Source organism: Schistocerca serialis, unplaced genomic scaffold (genome assembly GCF_023864345.2).
Source record: "Schistocerca serialis cubense isolate TAMUIC-IGC-003099 unplaced genomic scaffold, iqSchSeri2.2 HiC_scaffold_627, whole genome shotgun sequence".
Lineage (NCBI taxonomy): Eukaryota > Metazoa > Arthropoda > Insecta > Orthoptera > Acrididae > Schistocerca > Schistocerca serialis.
Window position 1 is genome coordinate 15,001 of NW_026048219.1, and position 7,500 is coordinate 22,500.

Here is a 7,500-nt window from a genome sequence, read left to right on the forward strand (position 1 = left end):
TACGTTGTGCCTTAACCTAACCTACGTTGTGCCTTAACCTAACCTACGTTGTGCCTTAACCTAACCTACGTTGTGCCTTAACCTAACCTACGTTGTGCCTTAACCTAACCTACGTTGTGCCTTAACCTAACCTACGTTGTGCCTTAACCTAACCTACGTTGTGCCTTAACCTAACCTACGTTGTGCCTTAACCTAACCTACGTTGTGCCTTAACCTAACCTACGTTGTGCCTTAACCTAACCTACGTTGTGCCTTAACCTAACCTACGTTGTGCCTTAACCTAACCTACGTTGTGCCTTAACCTAACCTACGTTGTGCCTTAACCTAACCTACGTTGTGCCTTAACCTAACCTACGTTGTGCCTTAACCTAACCTACGTTGTGCCTTAACCTAACCTACGTTGTGCCTTAACCTAACCTACGTTGTGCCTTAACCTAACCTACGTTGTGCCTTAACCTAACCTACGTTGTGCCTTAACCTAACCTACGTTGTGCCTTAACCTAACCTACGTTGTGCCTTAACCTAACCTACGTTGTGCCTTAACCTAACCTACGTTGTGCCTTAACCTAACCTACGTTGTGCCTTAACCTAACCTATGTTGTGCCTTAACCTAACCTATGTTGTGCCTTAACCTAACCTATGTTGTGCCTTAACCTAACCTATGTTGTGCCTTAACCTAACCTATGTTGTGCCTTAACCTAACCTATGTTGTGCCTTAACCTAACCTATGTTGTGCCTTAACCTAACCTATGTTGTGCCTTAACCTAACCTATGTTGTGCCTTAACCTAACCTACGTTGTGCCTTAACCTAACCCATATTGTACCTTAACCTAACCCATATTGTACCTTAACCTAACCCATATTGTACCTTAACCTAACCCATATTGTACCTTAACGTAACCTAATTTGTGCCTTAACGTAACCTAATTTGTGCCTTAACGTAACCTAATTTGTGCCTTAACGTAACCTAATTTGTGCCTTAACGTAACCTAATTTGTGCCTTAACGTAACCTAATTTGTGCCTTAACGTAACCTAATTTGTGCCTTAACGTAACCTAATTTGTGCCTTAACGTAACCTAATTTGTGCCTTAACGTAACCTAATTTGTGCCTTAACGTAACCTAATTTGTGCCTTAACGTAACCTAATTTGTGCCTTAACGTAACCTAATTTGTGCCTTAACGTAACCTAATTTGTGCCTTAACGTAACCTAATTTGTGCCTTAACGTAACCTAATTTGTGCCTTAACGTAACCTAATTTGTGCCTTAACGTAACCTAATTTGTGCCTTAACGTAACCTAATTTGTGCCTTAACGTAACCTAATTTGTGCCTTAACGTAACCTAATTTGTGCCTTAACGTAACCCATGTTGTGCCTTAACGTAACCCATGTTGTGCCTTAACGTAACCCAATTTGTGCCTTAACGTAACCCATGTTGTGCCTTAACCTAACCTATATTGTGCCTCAACCTAACCTATATTGCGCCTTAACCTGACGCACGTTGTCGCTGAACCTGCTCTGTAATTGTTATGCAACTCGTTAAATTAGTGTAGTGTTGCCTAACCGCAACCCTCGCAATATAGTTCGCTATTCGCACTGCCCGGTCCCCTGTGTATCGCGTCATGTTAAACACCTTGCAGGTGTTGCTGACTTTCCACATGCTCCTGCTATACACTGTAATGTGGATAGCAGCAGGACGTACATGCCCCCCCCCCTTCCCCCCTGCCTTCGCAAGCTGGTCGTTGAGAAGTTTGCATGTTCAATGCCCTTCGCATGCCGACGTACTCAGCCTACGTTGTGGTACGGCCTGTCACCTGTCCGCCGATGTACGCAAAACCCACAAACTGTACTGCACATTGGTCCGTATGTACTGAATGATACATCGTGGCACATGTGTGACCGTACGACGACTGCGCCTAGCAACGGCAGACCATACAGTCCAAATATTGTGCACGCAGCTACGTGTCGTCTCCCTATAAGAGCTGGATTGCAGTGTGGTACGCCATTCAGACGTGTGGGAGGAACGGACGCCCTGGATGGCGATCAGCATGAGCAGTCTGTTGATGTAGTGGAGCGTGTATTCGGACGTAGTCGTCTCTTCTCACACACCGTGATAGCATGTTGCACCGCGTTCCACATCTGCGACATCCTGCAGAGGCCGGCTGACAGTCGTTCGCGCAATGGACACCGCATACGTACGGGGGCTACCTTCCACGTGTTCTCGAGGCGTGCACATGTTGTTGCGTCTATGTGGGCAGACGTAGTGTGTTGTGACACCTGACACAGGCATGCAATACTCGTTGCAAATGGCGATGGACGTCTACGTTTGCTGGTGACGTTACGCAAATGAACAACAGGTAACCCGTTGTGGTGCGGTTGTTCTCGCTAGAGGTGAATCAGTGTTGGCGACGATCGGTCGAGCTATTAACCGGTTGTTTCAGGGATACCCACCATGCCCACGAACGTGAAAGGGGACCCACCATGCCCACGAACGCGAAAGGGGATCTGGGTGTGAGGCGATACGCGGCGGTGGCTGGGTGGGACCGTCCCCGGCCGGTGAGGGGGGGCCGCCCGGCGTGCTGGCAGCGCGGTGCGTGGGCGCACGCGCTACAGCCGGCTGGTGGGGGCGGCCAGTGGCAGGCGCGCCGGCCGACGGACGCGGCAGGCGGCGCAGCTGCGCGCCGGCGCCCCCTGCTCGCGGCGCCTTGCGGCCAAAGTAGGTCCTCGCGGGCCCGGTGCGAAGCGCGGTGGCCATCTGCAGTGTGCTGGTCCGATTGAGGACTGTGTGCGCTGAGGATGCGCCGCCGCCCGGCGCTCGGCGCCGCGACGCCGTCTGCTGCTCGGTCGCCCCAGCGGTTCTCGCAGGTGGTTTGTATCGCAGCTGTGCGGACGTGTTGGCGCGTGCGCTGTGCTGGGAGAGTTCGCTTCGGCACCCAAGTGGGGCTTTTGTCCTTCTGTGGCGCTGGCGTTGGAGCTGCCGGTCACCGTAGGTGGCGCGTGTTGTCTCCCGCCGGCAATGCCACGACAGCACGCTCCCGGGCCTCTGTCGGCAGCGGCAAGCTCAGTTGGGAGCACGGGTGGTCGCACCTAAAGCGTCTACTCGCCTAACTCCGGGCGATTGCGCCTCTCTCGAACCCGACCAAGTACTTAGGACGGCGCTGCGCGCCGCCGGGACCTGAGAGGGTTTCGAGGTGTGTTGTGCAGGGGAGCTCAGCCTCCTCCTGTTTGCAGAATAATTGAGCGGACGCTTGCGTGTTCGCGCGGGCCCCCGGGACACACTCCCGGGCGGCCGGCTGCTCAGCTCTAGTTGACGCAGCTCCCTGGTTGATCCTGCCAGTAGTCATATGCTTGTCTCAAAGATTAAGCCATGCATGTCTCAGTACAAGCCGCATTAAGGTGAAACCGCGAATGGCTCATTAAATCAGTTATGGTTCCTTAGATCGTACCCACGTTACTTGGATAACTGTGGTAATTCTAGAGCTAATACATGCAAACAGAGTCCCGACCAGAGATGGAAGGGACGCTTTTATTAGATCAAAACCAATCGGTCGGCTCGTCCGGTCCGTTTGCCTTGGTGACTCTGAATAACTTTGGGCTGATCGCACGGTCCTCGTACCGGCGACGCATCTTTCAAATGTCTGCCTTATCAACTGTCGATGGTAGGTTCTGCGCCTACCATGGTTGTAACGGGTAACGGGGAATCAGGGTTCGATTCCGGAGAGGGAGCCTGAGAAACGGCTACCACATCCAAGGAAGGCAGCAGGCGCGCAAATTACCCACTCCCGGCACGGGGAGGTAGTGACGAAAAATAACGATACGGGACTCATCCGAGGCCCCGTAATCGGAATGAGTACACTTTAAATCCTTTAACGAGTATCTATTGGAGGGCAAGTCTGGTGCCAGCAGCCGCGGTAATTCCAGCTCCAATAGCGTATATTAAAGTTGTTGCGGTTAAAAAGCTCGTAGTTGGATTTGTGTCCCACGCTGTTGGTTCACCGCCCGTCGGTGTTTAACTGGCATGTATCGTGGGACGTCCTGCCGGTGGGGCGAGCCGAAGGCGTGCGACCGCCTCGTGCGTGCTCGTGCGTCCCGAGGCGGACCCCGTTGAAATCCTACCAGGGTGCTCTTTATTGAGTGTCTCGGTGGGCCGGCACGTTTACTTTGAACAAATTAGAGTGCTTAAAGCAGGCAAGCCCGCCTGAATACTGTGTGCATGGAATAATGGAATAGGACCTCGGTTCTATTTTGTTGGTTTTCGGAACCCGAGGTAATGATTAATAGGGACAGGCGGGGGCATTCGTATTGCGACGTTAGAGGTGAAATTCTTGGATCGTCGCAAGACGAACAGAAGCGAAAGCATTTGCCAAGTATGTTTTCATTAATCAAGAACGAAAGTTAGAGGTTCGAAGGCGATCAGATACCGCCCTAGTTCTAACCATAAACGATGCCAGCCAGCGATCCGCCGCAGTTCCTCCGATGACTCGGCGGGCAGCCTCCGGGAAACCAAAGCTTTTGGGTTCCGGGGGAAGTATGGTTGCAAAGCTGAAACTTAAAGGAATTGACGGAAGGGCACCACCAGGAGTGGAGCCTGCGGCTTAATTTGACTCAACACGGGAAACCTCACCAGGCCCGGACACCGGAAGGATTGACAGATTGATAGCTCTTTCTTGATTCGGTGGGTGGTGGTGCATGGCCGTTCTTAGTTGGTGGAGCGATTTGTCTGGTTAATTCCGATAACGAACGAGACTCTAGCCTGCTAACTAGTCGCGTGACATCCTTCGTGCTGTCAGCGATTACTTTTCTTCTTAGAGGGACAGGCGGCTTCTAGCCGCACGAGATTGAGCAATAACAGGTCTGTGATGCCCTTAGATGTTCTGGGCCGCACGCGCGCTACACTGAAGGAATCAGCGTGTCTTCCTAGGCCGAAAGGTCGGGGTAACCCGCTGAACCTCCTTCGTGCTAGGGATTGGGGCTTGCAATTGTTCCCCATGAACGAGGAATTCCCAGTAAGCGCGAGTCATAAGCTCGCGTTGATTACGTCCCTGCCCTTTGTACACACCGCCCGTCGCTACTACCGATTGAATGATTTAGTGAGGTCTTCGGACTGGTACGCGGCATTGACTCTGTCGTTGCCGATGCTACCGGAAAGATGACCAAACTTGATCATTTAGAGGAAGTAAAAGTCGTAACAAGGTTTCCGTAGGTGAACCTGCGGAAGGATCATTACCGACTAGACTGCATGTCTTTCGATGTGCGTGTCGTGTCGCGCAACACGCAGCTACCTGTACGGCTCGCAGTAGCCGTGCGCCGCGTGCGGAACCACGCGTTCGTCTCAAAACTAACGGCAATGTTGTGTGGTACGAGCGCTGAAGCGCTGGAGCGGCTGGCCTGCGGCACCTGGCGCCTGGCGCCGGTTTTGAATGACTTTCGCCCGACTGCCTGTCCGCTCCGGTGTGGAGCCGTACGACGCCCATCGGCCGTGAGGCCGTTGGACACTGAACGCTGGAACAGGGCCGCCACACGCCTCAGTCCCGCCTATGCAACTGTCTCGAAAGAGATGGTGGAAACTATGAAAAGATCACCCAGGACGGTGGATCACTCGGCTCGTGGGTCGATGAAGAACGCAGCAAATTGCGCGTCGACATGTGAACTGCAGGACACATGAACATCGACGTTTCGAACGCACATTGCGGTCCATGGATTCCGTTCCCGGGCCACGTCTGGCTGAGGGTCGGCTACGTATACTGAAGCGCGCGGCGTTTGCCCCGCTTCGCAGACCTGGGAGTGTCGTGGCCGCCTGTGGGGCCGGCCGCGTCTCCTTAAACGTGCGATGCGCGCCCGTCGCCTGGCGGTTCGCATACCGGTACTTACTCGGTAGCGTGCACAGCCGGCTGGCGGTGTGGCGTGCGACACCTCGTACAACGACCTCAGAGCAGGCGAGACTACCCGCTGAATTTAAGCATATTACTAAGCGGAGGAAAAGAAACTAACAAGGATTCCCCCAGTAGCGGCGAGCGAACAGGGAAGAGTCCAGCACCGAACCCCGCAGGCTGCCGCCTGTCGTGGCATGTGGTGTTTGGGAGGGTCCACTACCCCGACGCCTCGCGCCGAGCCCAAGTCCAACTTGAATGAGGCCACGGCCCGTAGAGGGTGCCAGGCCCGTAGCGGCCGGTGCGAGCGTCGGCGGGACCTCTCCTTCGAGTCGGGTTGCTTGAGAGTGCAGCTCCAAGTGGGTGGTAAACTCCATCTGAGACTAAATATGACCACGAGACCGATAGCGAACAAGTACCGTGAGGGAAAGTTGAAAAGAACTTTGAAGAGAGAGTTCAAAAGTACGTGAAACCGTTCTGGGGTAAACGTGAGAAGTCCGAAAGGTCGAACGGGTGAGATTCACGCCCATCCGGCCACTGGCCTCCGCCCTCGGCAGATGGGGCCGGCCGCCCGCGCGGAGCAATTCGCGGCGGGGTCGTGTCCGGTTGCCTTTCCACTCGCCGCGGGGCGGGGCCGTTCCGGTGTGCGGTGGGCCGCACTTCTCCCCTAGTAGGACGTCGCGACCCGCTGGGTGCCGGCCTACGGCCCGGGTGCGCAGCCTGTCCTTCCGCGGGCCTCGGTTCGCGTCTGTTGGGCAGAGCCCCGGTGTCCTGGCTGGCTGCCCGGCGGTATATCTGGAGGAGTCGATTCGCCCCTTTGGGCGCTCGGGCTCCCGGCAAGCGCGCGCGGTTCTTCCCGGATGACGGACCTACCTGGCCCGGCCCCGGACCCGCGCCGCTGTTGGCTCGGGATGCTCTCGGGCGGAATAATCGCTCCCGTCAGCGGCGCTTCAGCTTTGGACAATTTCACGACCCGTCTTGAAACACGGACCAAGGAGTCTAACATGTGCGCGAGTCATTGGGCTGTACGAAACCTAAAGGCGTAATGAAAGTGAAGGTCTCGCCTTGCGCGGGCCGAGGGAGGATGGGGCTTCCCCGCCCTTCACGGGGCGGCGGCCTCCGCACTCCCGGGGCGTCTCGTCCTCATTGCGAGGTGAGGCGCACCTAGAGCGTACACGTTGGGACCCGAAAGATGGTGAACTATGCCTGGCCAGGACGAAGTCAGGGGAAACCCTGATGGAGGTCCGTAGCGATTCTGACGTGCAAATCGATCGTCGGAGCTGGGTATAGGGGCGAAAGACTAATCGAACCATCTAGTAGCTGGTTCCCTCCGAAGTTTCCCTCAGGATAGCTGGTGCTCGTACGAGTCTCATCCGGTAAAGCGAATGATTAGAGGCCTTGGGGCCGAAACGACCTCAACCTATTCTCAAACTTTAAATGGGTGAGATCTCCGGCTTGCTTGATATGCTGAAGCCGCGAGCAAACGACTCGGATCGGAGTGCCAAGTGGGCCACTTTTGGTAAGCAGAACTGGCGCTGTGGGATGAACCAAACGCCGAGTTAAGGCGCCCGAATCGACGCTCATGGGAAACCATGAAAGGCGTTGGTTGCTTAAGACAGCAGGACGGTGGC

The 7,500-nt window shown here is 54.8% G+C and overlaps 3 non-coding genes across 3 annotated transcripts in view; all 3 read left to right on the forward strand.

Moving 5' to 3' along the window:
• The first annotated feature begins 3,316 nt into the window (after positions 1-3,316).
• Positions 3,317-5,225, forward strand: LOC126448763 (small subunit ribosomal RNA). Its single transcript, XR_007584229.1, has one exon. It is a non-coding gene; the product is annotated as a small subunit ribosomal RNA (ribosomal RNA).
• A 353-nt stretch (positions 5,226-5,578) lies between these two features.
• LOC126448760 (5.8S ribosomal RNA) lies at positions 5,579-5,733 on the forward strand. The gene has a single exon (XR_007584226.1). It is a non-coding gene; the product is annotated as a 5.8S ribosomal RNA (ribosomal RNA).
• A 188-nt stretch (positions 5,734-5,921) lies between these two features.
• Positions 5,922-7,500, forward strand: part of LOC126448758 (large subunit ribosomal RNA) — a 4,222-nt gene continuing 2,643 nt past the window's right edge. The window contains exon 1 of the ribosomal RNA XR_007584224.1: positions 5,922-7,500. This exon is cut by the window's right edge and continues 2,643 nt beyond it. This is a non-coding gene — a ribosomal RNA (large subunit ribosomal RNA).